This window comes from Ursus americanus, chromosome 4, assembly GCF_024610735.1.
Source record: "Ursus americanus isolate L20-20 chromosome 4, mUrsAme1.1.p, whole genome shotgun sequence".
NCBI classification, from domain to species: domain Eukaryota; kingdom Metazoa; phylum Chordata; class Mammalia; order Carnivora; family Ursidae; genus Ursus; species Ursus americanus.
This window is the reverse complement of record NC_142130.1, coordinates 42,083,065-42,103,583: the sequence shown is the minus strand read 5'-3', so window position 1 is coordinate 42,103,583 and position 20,519 is coordinate 42,083,065. Positions and strand designations below refer to the sequence as shown.

General features: G+C 32.9%; 1 protein-coding gene across 28 annotated transcripts in view; it reads right to left on the bottom strand.

Annotated features, from left to right (window-relative positions):
- The window catches only part of ZBTB20 (zinc finger and BTB domain containing 20), a 771,855-nt gene that overhangs the window by 477,901 nt on the left and 273,435 nt on the right, over window positions 1-20,519 (bottom strand). For 2 of the 28 annotated variants that reach the window (XM_087861259.1, XM_087861251.1), the window contains one exon: window positions 17,056-17,117. The exons of the other annotated variants lie outside the window; for them this stretch is intronic. The gene's annotated coding sequence lies outside the window, so the exon portion shown is untranslated. The remainder of the gene's footprint in view (window positions 1-17,055; window positions 17,118-20,519) is intronic. 28 annotated transcript variants of the gene reach the window in all.

Sequence of the window (20,519 nt, the reverse complement as noted above, 5' to 3'; positions counted from 1 at the left end):
CAAAGATGGACCTGGAAGTGGGACCAGTTGTCTTTGATATGAATACTGTTCCTATTCATATCTGCCTCATGAGATAATCATTAACTCTGTCACTATGTAGTGGGGGTAAGTATTGGATAGAAACTGGAAAAATGGTCATCAAGGAAGTGAAATATTCTGAAGGCATGTCGGATTAGATTAGGGAGAACAAAGTCAGGGCTAGAACATTTTTGGCAATACTGTCTACTTTTCAACTTCCTGTTTTTTACAAGTTCAGTACCGTACACTGTACCCACCTTTAAAATAGTAGATTTACAGAGTATGTGTAATCAATAAGAATAACTTCCTCTTGACTTTTCAGGTCCCAAAATCTGTTGAAATTTTTTAAAGTCAACCAGATCGATCTTGGTCATTATTAAAATTGACCACCAGTGTCAGACTTCTTTAATCAGGACAAAACTATGTAAGGCTTTATAGATTACAGTCAACACCCAGCGATGCACTGGGAAACAGCTCAGTCAGTAATCAATGCAAATTACAAAGCCCGGAAGAATGCTTCTCTTGGCAGAGGCCCTTTAGCAAAAGAGTTGTACATTCTGCACTAGTTAGAGATTCTGAATGGCTTTCCAGAGAAGTGGCAAATGTATTATATTACAGTAACCTATCCTGTAACTCACAAGACCAAAAAACAAAGCCCCAGACAATAAAGAAAACTGAAGGGGGTGAGGAACTATAGATCATAACACTGACTAGTAACACAGGGCTGCTTCTGATCACACTCTACTTTTTAAAAAATCCTCACATGAGTAAGAGTTTTCGATATCACCAGGTCACAAAACTTCAAGAAAAGAACAACAAAGCACTCTAGTTTAGGAGTTCTATGCTAATTCAGGCGTTGCTCTTAATGTTCTCCCAACTATTCAGCATCGATTGTATCTTGCTCAGATTGTTTTTGAGAGTTCACTCACCTCTCTTATAATTTACTCATTCTGACATTGCTCAGATGATTTTTAAGAGACAAGCCCTGCCTGTGGTCAGTGTAGATGGAAATTATAATATTTTAATTATTTCTCTTAGTCTTTTTTTTCTTTTCACTTCAAAAAAATTTTATTATGGAAAATCTCAAACACATGCAAGAGTAGAGAGCATAATAAAATGAGCTACCAGGTACTCATCACCCATGGGCCATCTTTTTTCTTTTTTTTATCTGTAGTCACCTATAGTCATCTATAGTTACTTTTTCTTCTACTAGCTCATTTTAAAGACAATTCCAGATATATCATTCTATCCACAAATATGTTAGTATGTAGTACTAAAAAATAATGGCCTCTGAAAATCATAATATCATCACCCACATCAAAAATAATAGCAATTCTTTAATGTTATTAAATATCTTAGGTCAAATGATTGATTTTTGAATGCTTTTTGCTTTCTGTTCATTTTTATAGCTGGTTAGTATGAATTATAAACAAGATCCACACACTACATTTAAATCATAATTCTCTTTTAACTGATAAATCCCCCACTCCTTTTTCTTAAATTACTTTTTATTCCGGAACAATTTCATATTTATCAAAAAGTTATAAAGATAGCACAGAGAACTCCTGTATTTTCTTCACTACTTAACATTAACATCTTACGTAACGATGGCAAATTTGTCAAAGGAAGAAATGAACATTGATACAATACTATTAACTACGTACTTTATTCAGATGTTACCAGTTTTTCCATTAATATATTTATTCCGTTCCAAGGGTTTAATCTAGGATACCACATTGCATTTAGTTGCCATTTCTCCCAACTCTTCTCTGATTTGTGACAATTTCTCAGTTTTCTCTTTTTATGACCCTGATAGTTTTGAAGAGTAGTGGTCAGATATTTTTTGTACTAATCTAAATACACAAGTAATAAATCATGGAAATTTAATTAAAAAAATTTTTTGGGGGGTGCCTGGGTGGCACAGTCGTTAAGTGTCTGCCTTCGGCTCAGGGCGTGATCCCAGCGTTGTGGGATCGAGCCCCACATCAGGCTCCTCCGCTAAGAGCCTGCTTCTTCCTCTCCCACTCCCCCTGCTTGTGTTCCCTCTCTCGCTGGCTGTCTCTGTCAAATAAACAAATAAAATCTTTAAAAAAAAGTTTTTTTGGCATAAAATTAAGTTAAAAAAGTTAAAAAAATAAATAGTAATTTGGATTTATCTGATGTTTCTCATAATTAGATTGGGATTAGAGTTTTAGAGAAGAATGCAAATGAATGAAGAGCTCTTCTTGTAACATCATATTGGGGGGTACATGATATCCGTATGACTTATCACTGGGGATGTTAATCTTGGTCATTTGGTTAAGGGAGTGCCTGCCAGGTTTTTCTCTTCTTAGTTTTAATTAGCATAATTTCACTTTTAACAGTCTATTGAGGTATAATTTACATAACATAAAATTCACCCTTTTAAGTGTACAACTTAAGGATTTTAAATAAATTTAGAGTGATCATCATCACAGTCCAGTTTTAGAACATTTCTGTCACCCCAGAAAGATCTTTCATGTCCTTAGGTAGTCAACCTACCCTTACCCCCAGCCCCAAACAATAATCAGTTTTCTGTCTCTAAACATTTACCTTTTCTGGACATTTCATATAAGTGCAATCATACAATATGCAGTGTCATGCATGTGGCTTATCATAATATTTTTCAGATTCATCTATGTTGTGGTGTGTAGCAGATGCCTGTTCCCTTTTATTGACAAATGGTATTCCATTGTGTGGATGTACATTTTGTTTATCCACTCATCAGTTGATGAACACATGGATTGTTTTTAGCTTTGACTATTACAAATAATTCTTCTCTGAACACTGACATATATACAAGTCTGCATGTGGACACATGTTTTTATTTCTCGAGTAGATATCTAGAAGTGAAATTTCTCGGTCATAAAGGTAAGTTTATTTTAGCTTTTTTTAGATTTATTTTTTAAAGATTATTTATTTATTTTCAGACACAGAGAGAGAGAGAGAGGCAGGAGCAGAGGGAGAGAGAATCCCAAGCAGACTCCACACTGAGTGCAGAACTCAACACGGGCTCAATCTTGAAACCTGAGCTGAAACCGAGAGTCAGAGACTCAACCAACTGTGCCACCCAGGTGCCCCAGTTTATTTAAACTTTTAAGAACTGCTAAGCCATTTTCTAGAGTGACTGTACCATTTTAAATTTCAACCAGCAATGTATGAGGGTTCCAATTTCTCAGCATCTTCACTGATACTTGTAATTGCATGCCAATTTTTATCTTATTTACTCTAGTTAGCATAAAGCAGTATCTCTCTATGGTTTTAATATACTTTTCTAAGGATTAATGATTTTGAGCATCTTTTCATATTCTTATTACTGATTCTTCTATCTTCTTTGGTGAAATATTTATTCAAACATTTTGCCCAATTTTTAATTGGGTTGTTTGTCTTTTTGTTATTGAAGAATTCTTTATATATTGTGAGGACAAAGATCCTTTATCAGATACATATTTGCAAATAATAAATCTTGCAGGGGCACCTGGGTGGCATAGTCAGTTAAGCGACTGACTCTTGATTTCAGCTCAGGTCATGACCTCAAGGTCATGAGATCGAGCCCCACGTTGGGTTCCCTGCTCAGTGGGGAATCTGCTTCTTTCCCTCTTCGTCTCCCTCTGCCCCTCCCTGTGCTTACCCTCATGTTCTCTTTCTAAAAATAAATAAAATCTGAAATAAATAAATAAATAAATAAATAAATCATGCAAATTTTCTCCCACTCTTTTCTTTAGTGATATCTTTTGAAGTATTAAAGTTTTTAATTTTATTGAAATCCAAATTATCATGTTTTTTATTTTTTGTATCATGCTTTGGTGCCATATCTAAGAACCTATCTAACTCAAGGTCGTGAAGATCTTCTCCTGCTTTCTTATAGAAGTCTTATAGTTTTAGCTCTTACATTTAGGTCGATGATCCATTTTGAATTAATCTTTGTATATGGTGTGAGGTAAGGATATAAAGGTTTTTTTTTTTTCATATAGTTCTAGCACCATGGATATTCATTTATATTTCATATAGTCCTAGCACCAATTGTTCTAATACTATTTATTGAAAATGACAACAACAAAACTATTCCTTCCCTACCACATTGCTTTGGCACCTTTGTCAAAACCAATTGACAAAAAACATAAAGGTTAATTTTCTGAATTTACAACTTCATTCCATTGATTTATATGCCAGTACTATACTCTTCTTTCTATAGTTTTTATAGTAAATTTTAAAATCGGGAGCATAGGTCATCTAACTTTGTTTTCCTTTTCAGAATTATTTTCACCATTCTGGATCCTTTGCATTTTCATATAAATTTTAGGATCAGCTTGTCAATTTCTACAAAAATGCCTTTATTCTTTTTGATGCTACTGTGAATAGAATTTTTTTTTAAATTTCATTGTTCACTGCTAGTATATAGAAATACAATTAATTTTTGCATAATTACAAAATAATATATATTTTGTATTATAATATATAATATAATTTTGTATAATTACAAAATAAAATATAATTTGTAAACTTGCTTAACTCTTTTGTGTGTGTGAATGCATTCCTTCAGCTTTTCTACATAACTTATTTTCTGCAAATAAAAAGTGTTAACTTTTTACTTTCTAATCTGGATGCCTTTGATTTCTTTCTCTTCTGTTTTTTTTTTTTTCTTCTTCTTCTCTCCTTTTCTTGCTTTCTTTTCTTTTTCTTTATATTTATTTATTTATTTTTATCTTTCTGGACAGACACCCCAGTACAATGTTGAATAGACGCGGTAAGATCTAACAACCTTGCCTTGTTCCCAATCTTACAGTTAAACCAGTTAGTCTTTCATCATTAAGTATGATGTTAGTTGTTGATTTTGCATAGATGCCCTTTATCAGGTTATAGAAGTCTCTTCTAGTCCTAGTTTGTTGAAAGTTTTTGTCATGGATGGTGGATCTTCTCAAATGTTTTTCGTGTACCTAGTGCAATAGTCACAAGGTTGTCTCTTTTATTCTACCAATATGGTATATTACATTAATTAATTAACTAATTAATTAATTACTGAATGTTTCCTAAACTTGCATTCTTAGGATAAATCCTACTTGGTCAAGGTTATAGTACATTTAAGGATTGTTGTATTTGATTTGTGAATATTTTGTTGAGGACTTTGGTGTCTATATTCATGAGGGATAATGGTTTCTTATGATATGCTTGTCTAGCTTTGGTCTCAGTATAATATTATTGTCATAGAATGAATTTTAAAAATGTTCCTTCTCCATTTTCTGAAAAAGTTTGTGAGATATTGGTATTGTTTCTCTTTAAATAATGGATAGGATGCAGTGAAGATATCTGCATCTAAACTTTTCTTTGTGGGATGACATAATTAAAAATTCCATCTCTTTGCTATTATAGATCTATTCAGATTCTCAATTTCTTCTTCAATCACTTTCAGTAATTTGTGCATTTCCAGCAATTAGAAAATTTTACCTAAGTTGTCTTAAGAATATATTTGTTCATAGTATTACCTTTTAATCTTTTTAATTTCTATGGGGTTGGTAGTGATGTCCTGCTTTTATTCTTGATTTCAGTAATCTGTTATCTTCTGTACTTTTTCCTTGGTCATTCTAGCTATACATCTGTCAATTTTGTTGGTCTTTGCAAAGAATCAACTTTGTTTTCATTGATTTTTCTCTACAATTTTATTGTTTTCTATTTCATTGACTTCTGGCCTAACTATATTATTTTCTTCCTTTTTCTTGAATTGAATTTTGTTATATACTTATACCATATCTATATTTATCTACATAATAATAAAAGTGCAATGTATTTCTTTGGGTGGATTTTAGTCACTGCTATCATTTCCTTTCAGTCTAAATGATTTCCTTTAGTATTTCTTGTAAGGCAGGTCTGCTACCAACAAGTTGCCTCAGTCTTTGTTTATCTTGGAATATCTTTCTTTTATCTTCATTTTGAAGAACAGTTTTGCTGTATATAAAATTCTTGATAGTCACTTTAAAAATCTTTTTTCCTTCAGCACTTTGACTTTAATTATTTCTGATGAGAAGTCAAATGTTAATCAGAATGTTGTTTCCTGTAGTGAGCCTTTTTTCTCTTGGTGCTTTCAAGAATTTATCTTTTTCTTTGGCTTTCAAAGACACATAGAATGTGTCTATGTGTGGATCCTTTTGCATTTATCATACTTGGAGTCTGTTGAGCTTCTCAGATGTGTAGATTAATGTTATTCATCATATTTGGCAAATTTGGGGCCATTATTACTTCAAATATCTTTTTTCTGCCCTTTCTTTTTCTTCTTCTCTCCTTTCCTGTTACACACATGTTAGTATGCTTGCTGGTATCTCAGATCTCTGAAGCTCTGTTTATTTTCTTCATTTTTTTTCCCGTTTTTCAGATTAGATAATTTCTACTGATTTATCTTCAAGTTCACTAATTCTTTGTTCTGCCATCTCAGATCTGCTGTTGAGTCCTTCTAGAATATTTTTCATTTTAGTTACTGTGCTTTCAAACTCCAGAATTTTTATTTATTTCTTTTAAAAATAATTGCTATCTCTATATTGATATTTTTTATTTTAAAAGTAATTATATTAATATTTTATTTAATTATTTAACATGGTTTCCTTTAGTTATTTGAATATATTTATAATAGCTGCTTTCAAGTCTTTGCTAAATTTGACATCTGCTCTTCCCTCTCCAACATAGAGAGAGTTTCCACTGACTGCTTTTGTAACTGTGTATTGGTCACACTCCTGTTTCTTTACATGTCTTATAATTTTTTTTTCTTGCAAGTTGACACTTTATACAATATATTATAGCACCTCTGGCTTCTGATTTTTTCCCTCCAGGAGACTGTTGCTGTTATTGCTACTTATTTGTTTGTTTAGTGATCAATCTAATTCTGTGGGGTCTGTCTTCCTATGCTGTACAGCTGCTGATTCTCTGGTCAGTTTTTATAATACTATTTTATTTTTTAGCTAAGCCTTGCCCCTATGTCAGGCATAGTTTGCAGTTCACATCTAATGATTGGTCTGGAGTTCTACTCAAACATCTTGAGGGCAATAAGCTAACATCCTTTGCTGATATATATGTATGGGTTGGAAATGCATTCAAAGTTCAGGCACTTTACATATCTTCTTTGGCTCTTACTTTTTACTGGGATCACTCTTCTCTCCTCTTTGTACAAGGCTTTAGGGTCAGCCTTGGGTATGTGGATATCTTGGACCCTCTCTGGTCTTTCCTGGAATATATGCAGACTTCCAAACCACCAGGGATACAATTTTCCAGTCCATTGCCTGCCCCAACCTGAACTGCAACTTCAGGCTAGCTGTAATATTTATCCTCTCTGTTTATTTACCACTGAGATTGCTACTGTTTGTGACACCTAGGGACATGTGGTTTTTCATGTTCTACTCCATCAAGGCAGCCCATTTCAGCAGGAAGTTTGGAGTTTTCGTGGCTTGTCCTGCCCTTTTAGATCTATTGTGCCAATGGAGTTTGGGGAAGGGTAAGCAGTGGAGGTAGTCCCAGCCAAAATACCAGATCTCACTTATGCCTGTCATATAACAATAATCTTTAATATGTCCCCTTTTACTCTCAGAAGTATCCAGTTCGGGTGATATAATTTATGAACTCCGTTTATATAGTGAGCATAAAAACTTATGATATTCCTTCAGCAAATAACCATTGCCTAATTCTATTCCTTGTAATGCAAGATTTGGAGGCCCAGCTGCAGGGGTGTGTATGGGTGGGTGGGGAGGTCCAACTGCCTTTGAATGAGAGTTTCCATAATGGTTACATGTGTATAGGAAATCCTCAACTGCCTGTTCCACTACATCTCTAGAAAGTCTAAAAATTCTGGAGATTAGAAATTTCTGCCAATCATGAGGACTGGGAGGTAGATGGAGGATGAGTATGAGGGTGCAATACTTCCCCCACGGGAGATGAAGAATTCTGCATGACTTTACAGAGCTGAGAGAAACCACACAATGAGAAGAGCTAGCATTTCATGGTTCATAATTAGTTGCTAGAAAATTTGGAGCTGGACTGAGCTAGAATAAACCCATTCCAAGCAATTGTAGAGGACATGTCATCTAGACTTAATCTCATACCAAATAGTAGCTAAGCAATCTCTCTAAATAGGTCCAAATACTTAAGTGAATCAAGTTAGTATTTTCCAACTTATTTCCTCGCAGTTTCATGGCATGCCCAGGCTATATCTCCTCAGGAACATACCAAAGGGATATGCTTCTCTGGGCACTTAAATAACTTGTAAATCAGAAAGTTACCATATTGAAATAGGGAGTAATATGCACTTTAAAAATGATTTTTGCTTTACATAATGATCCACAATAAAATTCCCTTGAGAATAGATTCTCCTAGAGCCTTTAAATTATGAATAGATTTACAAAATCACTCATCACATAAAATGAGATAAACATGTAGTATCTGCTTCTAGGATTTTCAAAACTTTTTTTTTTCTTCATAGAGACTGAAAGGAATGGGAAAATCAGCAAACTTTGTGCAGTAGAAATTCAGAATGTATGATGCATTAACTTTGAATATCTTACTGATATTTTTGGATCGACATTAATCCTTCACATTTACAAAGTGTCAAAGAAATCAAAGTATTCACCAAACCTCATCTCACGAAAATGTCGTAATACTTCACCTTTAAGTCAAGAACCTGTAACAGCAAATACTACTACTTCTATTTGGAAAACAAGGAATCTAATCCATAAAATAAAGCATAGAACATCACATAAATTGCTTAAGGACACAAGGAAGTCTGGTAATGCAGTATGTGATAAAATTCCCTCACCTTGTAATATGAAACTTAGGTAATACTTGGTCTACAGCAAAGAAATTGGAGCCTCCATCTCCCACTGTCTGCATATTAGAGCAGAATGAAAACAGATGTTTAAAGAGATTTTTTTGGTCCTATGAAATGACACTTCTCCAGCTAATTTCTCAGGTAAAGCAGGTGGACATTTTTTTCTGGCTGTGCGCTTTTGCGAGTCTTTGCAATTTCTAGAAGAGGATTTCAACCCAACCCCTAACTTGATTACTGTTTCTGCTATTAATTAACAAAAATAGCTGTTTTCCAGTAATACAATCTAGCATTCACTGTTATCTAATAACAATTAGAGGCATAACTTAGAAAAACAATATAAATTGCAGTTCTTCCATTGGAGGTTAGATCAGATATAATCTAAAATCTTTCTTTGACTTATATCAGATTAGAGTTTCATCTACCTGGTCTGTATCATGTAAGACTGAGAATATCAAATCGCACATCACTGAGATGTTATTAATCTATACTGAGAGCTATAATAGAAGTATACCTACAAAATATTCTTTGTTTCTCATAAAAGTGAATATTGATCATGATATTCATGGTGTAATATAGTGACCCCTTTATATACTGAAGAACACCAGAGGAAGATAGTTCTTTCTAGTCTGAGTATCAGCAATGTATTTCTTCAAAACATATGGTTAAGAACCCAATTTGTAAATGTATATAAGACTCTTTATAGGATTTTTTTTTAATATATAGGTCTATTTCTTATATTTTCCCCTTATGTTTTCAGTTTTCAATTACTTCATTTATATCATATACTTCATTTATACTTTATTTACTTTCAAATATATGATACATATATTTATAACATATATCTATGTATCCTTTTAAACCATCTTTCTTTCTTTTCAGAACAAGATGTCCATCTGTGCCTCTTTTTATCTACCCTTTTGTATATCAAGCCATCCGAACTTATAATAAGATACCCCAAAATTTTAGATGCAATTTCAAAATGCAACCTAGATCATCCAGGAGCCAGACTTGATAAACTCATCTATGTTTTTGTGGTGACTTTAGTTCATTTCCTTCTACCCTGGGTGCTATTCAAATCACATGTCTGAACCAAAGTAATAGATTTGTATCATTAGGGTCCCAGGCTACTTTAAAGCTTAGATAAGCATATTTTTGCTAAGTCACCTGAAGGTGATCCTTGGCTTTCTGTGCAAGAGAAGAACACTTTGGAACCTATGGAGCAACTATTTTCAAATACTTAATAAAACATATAACATATGGCAGCTATGGTTGAGTGTGCAGGTTATGCCTTGTACAAGGGCACCCAATCTATGGGTGTGCTCCACTCTAGAAGCTATGCTCCCTGGCCCAAGCTACACCAGTTGGAGCAAATTATTTTTATAATTTGCACAAAGGTGCTGAAAGAGGTCACATTTTTCTAAGTTGTACTAACCCTCTATGAAAGTAAGAGGCCCAGTATAACATATTTCTATAGTATTTCTAACAAAATGTAATTAATTCCATTAATATTTAGGGGCTCTCTAACTGCTACATGTTACATAAATATTCAGGTAAGCCTCCTAGTAATGCCCTTACCACATGAACTTGAGTCTCCATGACTTGGGCTAAACAAGATGTTAATTATATATACAGTTCTCCTCAGGGAGACTGACTTTGAAACGGAGCAGGAGAAAAAGGATACTTTTAACACTGTCTTTCTCCATAGCTGAAAACAACATATATCAGATCATATTTTCAACTTAGTGAAGTTTTTCTTCCTAGGTGGAGTCAAAAAGTGGGTGTGGAACATGTTACTCCTATTATTACTATTTCCTTAATTAAGTTGTCTCCAGTTTTAAATTTTCAAACAACAAGAAAGTGATAACAAAAATTTAATAAGTTCTAAGACAATGGGTTATTTGTGTAATAGAATACTTTGCCTTTAAATTTAGCTTGTGGCTTCCACTCTCCCTGGGAGACTTTATACAGTTCACTCAATGAATTATTTGCAAATGGGGATAACACATAATACATAACACATTTTTACATTAACTTTTTCTGACTACAAAATTAACACATGCCCATTGGAAATAGGAAAAAAAAAGGAAAATACAGGAAAGTATAAGAAAAAAGCTACAAACACCAGAAAGTCTGATCACAGAGATAATCAATTACTACTGGCATGTCAGCACTTCATTCAAACGTGACAAATTTTAATCCCAGTTTGGCTTCTTCTTTTTCTCCTGCACATCACTCAGTTGCCTCCTATTCCCACTATTTGGGATATACTCAAGCAATAACAGTTATTTTCTACAAACTAATTTAGCAATTAACAAAGTACCATTGTATTTCATAGGTCTGCTACTGGTTATTATTCATGCTTATTATTATTCATTCTTATTGCTCATCATTACATGAGTTAGGTTTTATCAAATCATGCCCTATGAAGATTATGTTATATATAACGAAGTACGACACTACACAAGTGTTAGACCATTTCCACTCCATAATGTGGATGTTAGAAATAGCTTCCTTAATCCATGGAAAACAAAAATAAAATGGTAAATTTGATGTCAAAAAGTCAGGTGATGGGTAGTAAGGAGGGCACGTATTGTGTGGTGCACTGGATGTTATACACAACTAATGAATCATCGAACTTTACATCAGAAACCAGGGATGTACTGTATGGTGACTAACATAATAAAAAAACATTAAAGTCAAATATTGTATACGGAGGCCAAAGAGAAACTACTTTAGATAACAAAGTTGTTTATTTTTATTTTTACTATATTTACCACAATACTATAATATTAATATGGAAAACTGAAAGTTAGCTATGCTTATAAAGGCAAAGCACTATAAAAGCCCAAAAGCATATATCTCAAAAGTCTATTCCAATTCTATCTTTGGAGCTATCCTCTTTCTGTGAGCTCTGTCATGTAGAATTACATCATCTCCCATGGCGCAGATTATCTCCAATTCATAAAATGCTTTAACAAAAACTGTTATGAAGTGGGTTCTATTATATATTCACATAACTTCCTTCTCACTTTGGTTTAGCATGGAAATACACAATACATCAATATGTGTTTCATTAAGACAGTTGTTTCAATATAGTAACAAGCTGGGCAAATAGAGGAAGTGTGCTGGGTGTAATTTATTTACATTTTAATAAGACCTCAGATGAATGATACCACACAGGAAGCTCAAAGTGAGGTTAGGGAGAATGGTGGCTGAAAAAATGCCTTGAAGTTTGGAAGCTGTATTACTTAATCAATAGTATTACTTTTGAATTAAGATAGAATAACAGTTCCACAGGGATGGGTATTGTGGTCTGTGACAAACATTATGCAACGCTGGCATTAAAAATTGAGGCAGATATAAATTTTCCAAATATGATAAAATTTTAAGGTTATAACTTGAACATAGATCAAATGACAAAATTTAAAATAGATGTTCCCATGATATAAAAAACTCATCAAAGCCCAAAGGATAGGACTCTAATCTTCCTTAAAATACCAAAGATTACTGCTAAAATTCCCATTTAGTAGAGATGCTAACTTCATGTTAGCGTTTAGATTTCTCCTACTTTACATGTTAATTCTTTTGTGAATGGTTCTAAAAATCAGGGCAAGTTTTTTAATGAAATAAGAAATTCAGAAAGCAATGATTTTCAGTCTACAATTATAGTAGCCTGTTCTACTCCTATTTCCAAATGCTGAGCAGGGTCACCTTTGTGTGCGACAAGTTATCACCGGTAATATTTCAGAAATTAATGTGCATGACATTTGTCTATCTGGTGTTGTTCCAAAGAGAATTTTAAAAATCTTGCAAAAGTAAATACAATTTTTAAGCAGCAAGTGAAGAAATAATTGTAAAGGTACAATAGTATAGGACAAGCATGAAGAAGCCAGGGTGAGGTCAATATACAAAAGGTATGCTGTGAATTCTAATACATTTGCTTAAACATAAAACAAGAATATGGCTGTATTTATATTAGCCACTATAAAAATAAATATTTCATGAGGATGTGTTGTTTTTGCATTTTTTCCTTGTTTGTATCTTATGTACCAACTAGAAAGTAAGTTCTCTGACAGTATGTGATTTATGTTTTTCTGTACTATAATTCATAACAACTAGCATGATGCTAACTAGAAAATTGATTCTTGATCAATATTGGCTGTTTTGATTTGAGTGAAATATAATCAGGTCAAAGGGTATAGTTTTAAATATCACATCTTCATGCATATTGTATAAAAGAACAAAATAAAGAATTCTGAAAAATAAAATAAATTATAATACTAGATGGGAAAATCTAGACAGATTATGCTAAACTACATTGAAGCAATAAAATTAATACAAAAAAAAACCCCTTCAATTGAAAATAAATCAATGTAAATGCATACTTAAATCCCACAGATAATGCAGGAGACTCCCAGAGAAATGAAAACGCAATGTTGGCATCATGAAAGTGATGGGTCCCAATATCTCATATCATTTCTGTCATACGCTATACGAAGTGATAAATTATGTTTGGAAATTCCAATTTCCTGATTATATAGAATGTAAACAATCTATATTATAGAGAACTATGAATTTCCCGAGACATTATCAAGCTTTACAGATGTTCTTCATTAGAATCTGAACACTATTACTTCAGATATAAAAACCCATAAGTTTGATTGTAAATAATAATTTTACTTTTAGCAATTTTTAAAATCCACATTTTGACATGGTATACAATTAGGTTATAAAAGCCTTCAAAGTGTTCTTCATAAAATACTAAATATGATGTTTTTTGAGTAATGCAAGGGCAATTTAATAATGGGAAATCAATTACTATACATCCCTTGCTGAATTATCATGCTCTGAATAATCCTATATTTTTAAAGAAAGGGAATATGCATCTGAATTCCAATGCCCAGCAAACAATTTCTGGCACATAGTAAGTACTGTATAAATGTGTGTTAGAACTGATCTGAATTGAAAAAGACATCACAACAAAAGTCTATGTCCATCAGTTAGAGTTTAAAAATATTTATCCAAAAAGGCATGTAATGTACTTCAACACTCATTCTTAATAAACAAAGAAAGGGTTAGAAGTAGTATTCTAACCCAATATGACAAAGAATATCTGTCTTAAATCAACAACAAACACACACCTTAAAACTGTGAAAAAAAAAAAAAACTAGAGACATTACCACACAATCAAGAACAAGGATACTTCCTATCTTCATGGTTACTTAGCTATTTGGAAATTCTAGTCAATGAAGTAGGACATTAAACAGAAATAAGAAGGAAAAAAAGAAGATAAAGTCATCATTGTTTGCAGATAATTTAATAACCTTAAAAACTTGAGAGAACTTCTAAAAAATTACTAAAATTATTAAGAAAGTTGAATAAAGTAGTTAAATAATAAATATCATACACTGTTATATGATGTATAGGAATGTTGTTAAGAGAATAAATCCTAAGAATTTTCATCACAAAGAAATGTTTTTTTGCATTTTCTTTCTTTTCTTTTTACTGTGTCTATGAAAAGATGGATGTCAGCTGAACCTATTGTGGTAATCATTTTAAAATTTATGTAAATCAAATCATAACAAAACTATTATAAAGAAGATATGGCTTTTCTACCAAACAATTAGAAAACGGAATATTCACAATTAAGGACGATAACAAGAACACAGCATGCCTATACTTAAAAATAATAAAGAAAAAAATACATATAATAAAGAATTTGGGGACCTACATGAATAGAAAGACATAATTTATTTGTGTATAAAACATTACATAAATAGAAACTATGATGTTTCTGAATGTGAAAACTGAATATCACAAAGATACTAATACTAATTTATAGGTTTAATAAAATTCCAATAAAAATTCCAATGGAACATTTTTATGAATGAATGAGGTAAATTAATCTTGAAGAATAAGTAGGTGACAACAGCAAATGTATTTTTGAAAAAAGAAAAATAAGGAAGGATTGACTTAGTGGATGTGTAAACTTACTGTGAAGCTCTAATGGAAACTGTATGGAATCAGTGAAAGAACAGATAATTCAAAAATAGATCTTAATGTTGACAAAAATTAGTAAGCAATAAAGATGGCACCAATAGGGAAAAGGTGTTGGGACAACTGATTAACTATTGGGAGCAAAATCAAGATGCTTATCACATACCTTAGGCTAAAATAAATTCTGGAAGGAATAGAGTTAAAAATACAAAATAAAGCCATGATGATACTAGAAAAATGGCGTATTTTTATCTAACTTCAAGCTGATAAAAAAAGAAGATAAAAGAAAGGCCATAGTCATAGGGGAAAAAAATACAATAGAATTGACTGTACAAATATTTAACATTTTCAGGGTGCCGGGGTGGCACAGTCTGTTGATCATCTGATTTTTGGTTTGGGCTCCGGTGGTGATCTCAGGCTCGTGATCCCAAGGTCATGAGATAGAGCCCAGTGTCAGGCTCCCCACTCAGCGCGGAGTCTGCTTAGGACTCTCTCTCCCTCTCCCTCTGCCCCTCCCTGCTGTGCACTAGCATGCACGCTCTCTCTCTCTCTCTCTTTCAAATAAATAAATAAATCTTAAAAAAAAATACTTAACACTTTCTCACATCAAAAACAACAAAAACAATTTAATGGCTTATGAAAACTGGGAGAACTGTCTCAGGTTTGACAAAAGTAGTGATTTAACATTTCAAAAATCTTGCAAGTCATCAAGACAACATGAGTAAAGAACATGAGCAAACAATTTATAGAAAGAAGAAAACAATGACAAATAAGCACATGAAAGACATTCCAGCTCCGTATTAATCAAACTGATGCAAATTAAAATAAAATAAGCCAGGTTTTTGTTGCCTGCTAAATTACCAAATATTTATAAGATAATACTATTTAAAGCAGGTTAGAGTGTACTTAGAAAAGCACTCTCACATACAATTTGGGAGGAGCTGACAAGAGAACCTTGAGAAGTTTACATCCTCTAACCCAGAAATCAACCTTTTAAAAAACATGCTGAAAACATAATCCAAGATAAAAGTGTATATATAAGAATGGTCCTTAGAGCAGTAAGAATACCAGTGGAAAATGACCTACATATCAAATATGGAGAAGTTTAAAATTTTTTGGTACATAAATAAGGTATAATATTATGCAACCATTAAAAATGAGTATTTTAAGACTGAGAACTAATAATAAAATTAATGCTAATTGAAGAAAGCAGAATATAGACTATATGATCCAAATTCTTACTTAAAAATAGATACACATCCACTTAGAAATGTACAAAAAATTTTAAGGAGCATACTTTACCTTTTAATCTGAAAAAAAAAAAAAACCCACCCTTTATTTTACACCTAAAATGAATTTATATGTGTTCAGTCAGAACCCACTCAGGGGGAAAAAATCAAACACCAATAAAAACCACTTTTCCTATACATATGGAATTACTTTGCTCATTCATCTGTGGATCTCCATAATCTCTATTGAGATATTTGACTTTCTTATTTTTATTTCCAAAGAACATAATACTTTCCCTGAATTAAAAACCAAAGAAAATAAAGTCACCCTTAAGTACCATATTTGACCTCAGTGTTCTTCCAGTGCTTTGATGGTACTTTCTCTCACCACTTCTAGATGAAGTTTACTTATTTTGTTAATAACTATTTTGGGACCAAGTTTAGTAATATTCAGTCTGAGAATGTTTATTTAGCCCATTTAGCCAACACCAAGGAGTCACCTTCAACCAACTGTGACCAACACAGTGAATAGTGCATTTGATTTTCACATCTCCTTTGCCTGGAACACCAACCATGCTGAATATTCTGAGAGTAACAATGGATGGGACTTGGATTTTTCATCAGTGCTTAAAAAATAGCTGCCAAAGTCAAGACATGCAATAACCTTCTAAGTAAGTTTGCTGGCTCCATATTGTGTTTGAAGGCACACCCCCTCCAAACGTCTGCACTCACCATCTGCTACTCAACTGCAGAATAATGCACTCAAGTCTGGTGTTGCTTGGCATAGGCAAGGATAGTCAATGTCCAACTCCATTCAGACATGTGCACCATATCAGGAACCTTATGACACAGTCCTCAACATCAATGCAGCACTTTCAAGCCCCACTGCACATCAATCAAGTATGTATGACAGTCAAGCTGATAGACAAAATCTAAGCCAACCTTAAACACCTACTGTGCATGGATCTCTCCAGTTTGCCTGCAGCTCACCTTCTATTAAGATGATAGCTTTGGCCTAGTCTTCCATGCCAAAACAAGTCCACGGAGTCACTCTGGCAAGAAGAAGGGTCTATATCAATGTCAACAAGCAAGTTCCTTGCTGCCGACCCTACCATCTGTGCTCCTGCTTCCCACCTACCTTACTTTATGTGGACCTTGATGAATGGGATTCTAATAGTCCAAGATTCTAGTTTAGCCAGCCTTTGCAGATGGGGTCAACATGACTGCCCTCTGGCCAAACACCCAGGGTGACATAGCTGAAGGTTACCTGGAGAGTGCCTTTTTGCACATTTGATATCAGAAAGAAAGCAAATAAAGATGTTCCTATCAGTTTTTGAGTTTTGGGTTTGTGAAAAGAATGATATGTTCAGTGCTTAAAATGAAGATGATTTCCCTTTAAATTTTTTGGAAATATTAAAAATGCTAAATGATAAATTCCATTTCAACACTATGGGTAAGAGAAATAATATAAATAAAAATAAAACTGAGGTTGTTTTAAAGTATTTACAAAGTAGGTTTGAGAAAATGACTTGAAAAAATCTCAGAAATATGTAGAAATAAGATTTTATAATGTACTATTAATAGAGAAATAGAACATTTCAATAGGCATTAGATGCAACAATATTAGAGAATAGTGCACATGCTAAATGGAGAATAATAGCTTTCAGACCTATTCTCCAGAAGTTGTATAGTACTTACAGTCTTCATGGTTGAACAGCAGAATTTGACATAATTTTAAATAAGAGCAGCTTCTGGAGAAATCAAATTTTTTTTATCTTAAAAAAGACATTATATGAAACGTAATAAATCAATATTGCCTTAAAGTTGTAAAAAAATTATTTTTGTGAACATGTTGACAAATCTTTTCAATTAGGTTATTAAAAATGCACTTTAGACTGAGCCTAGTGACATACAAAACCAACAGAAAATCTCAGGAAATACCGCTGTTTCCAACCCAATTCAACTTAATATAATGATACAATGATATGCCTTTATCATTCATTCAAGGGAAACTAAATGTATTTCTAGACTCGTCTCTGGACTCACCAAAAACAAAACTGTACCCCAAATGCAAAATACAGCATCACCTAGGCAATTTAAATAAGTAATAATTATAAGGTAAATCTTTACCACACAAATAAGATAATGAATGTGAAAATATGTTACACATCATAAAGCATCATACACAGAATTACTCAGAGCATCTATCTCAGTGCTTTGTACATAGTAAGCACTTACTAAACGTTTGTAGAATTGATTAGAATTTAATTGAAAAGAGAGGTATAATGAGACTTCTACAAGTAGAATTCAGATCCTTTCAAGATCATGGGAAAAAGTTCAATCAAATTATATTACTAGGTACATCAGTTGTCTTTGATGTTATGAATCAAGATGAGCTTCTATTGTATCTAAAGAAAATTTCTGTAGGATTCTCTTTGGAGAAAGCACAGTGGAATAAAAAGCATGATTATTTTTAATTTCTAAATATATCCAAATTTTCTAGCATTCTTTGGTCAAATAAGATAATGCTATAGAAATTTACATAAAACCCGAGTTTATAATGTCCTGGCCTAATCATCTGGATAATCTCTTTGAATTTTCCTAAAATATGCTCCCATCCCATTTTCTATGGGAATTCTCCCACTGATTAACACAGAGAATGAGAATTTGGCCTGTGCTCTATAGACACCATTGAAATGTGGCCACCTGAGGCATGTAGGGAGGGCATCCAGCTGGCACGCCACATGTTGCCCTGGAGTAGAGTACAATGAGAGGGATATTTTGGCTAAGACTACCTGGACAATCTCTACAAAGGCCCTGATTATGAAAAGGACTTCAGTATCATCATTGTCTCTTGAGCGTAATATGAGCCAAGGAAACTTCTCTTTCTAAGTTTATATATTTTACCCAAAAAAGCACTTACAAGAAAAACCAAAGAAAGCTGGGCCATAGATACCAGAATCTGAGCAGTATCCATATCACCGGGGGAAACTTTTTTGAGACTCCCAGACACTTTAAATTTGAGGCTAAAACACATTACAAACTTGACCATAAACTACAACGTAGTAAATTCTGTAAGGCAAAGGATACAAAAACACAGAATTAAAATTTGTCTGTAGTGCAGTTGTTAGATTACATATTACAAAAATCAGTTAAGTTTATGTACTACCCATTTAAGAAACATTTGCTGATTTTATTTTTACTTTATGCAACTTGTAGGAAGGAAAAGCCATGCATTTGAACTGCAATGCCAATGAAATAATTTTGTCAATTTTGAATCCTTTTTTTCAAAACACCATACGTGATCAGAACACATAATAATACACTACTATTTTTTTTTTTGCCAATTTTTGTTTTAAAACCAAAGTTCTTTTGTATTACATAAGCACAAAATCAGAATTTCAAAACCAGCAAACATATTTAGGGGTGAATTTTAAATTAAACCTACTTGATTCTTTGTTAGATTAACTTTGAGAGCCAGGAACATTTTTGTAAAATTCCACTGGGGTAAATAGGGTAGCTAGGAAACGCTCCTCATAGTAAGAAGAAGCATATGCATTATTTTTCAAGTTTTCTTTAGAGTTTTCATCCTCCTACTGAATGGTTCTAGTAATATTTACAATACGAGTATAAATCTTAAGGGATTTATGATGTCCCCAAATGCTGAGAAACAATTACAGCTGGGATTTACATTTGTGTTTATGTATTATTTTGCCTATAGATTCCAAAAACCAATGAAGAAAACTTTGATACAAAACATATCCTGGAACTGAAAGACAGATTCCATCTATCATTATAACCAGTTGATAGTATTTCTAAGACAGAGTTTGACAGTAAGTGAAACAAACAAACATAATGGTTTAAATATGCCACTTCAGCCACTAGAGCTGTCAGTCAAGAGGCTTTTTTTGTATCATTAATTCAATGCCACACAAATAGGAATTCTTACTTTTCAATAAATTTTGGTGACAAGTTGTCTACACAAAGGAAATCAACACCTATAGGGAAACTTTTAATTTGTCATCATGTATGTCTATTTGAACTTACTGAAAATATTATAATTGTGGGCTTAATTTATATCCATTTTTTTCCCTACCAGCTCAAGAAAATCACAATGATCACAGTGTTCCTAAGACTAATGAGTCCCAATTTATGACAGAGAAAATAGAAGCTCAGAGAAATAAAGAGTATTGGAAAGGATCATACTGCAAGTCCAGCAATATATTCAGTGCAGTCACTTGGAATTTTAATAAAACCATAAAAATTACCATTTTACATTTTTTCATTAACTTATCATTTTACTTAATTCAAAATATTGTGCAGAAAAGTTTTACTGCTGACTTAGGTAACTGAACATTTTTATTAATTTAACTGGTTTTTGCAATTTGTGACCAATAAGGTTTGGCTTACATCTTGCCTTTTTCTTTAGAAATTTAGAGACTTCACACATCTTA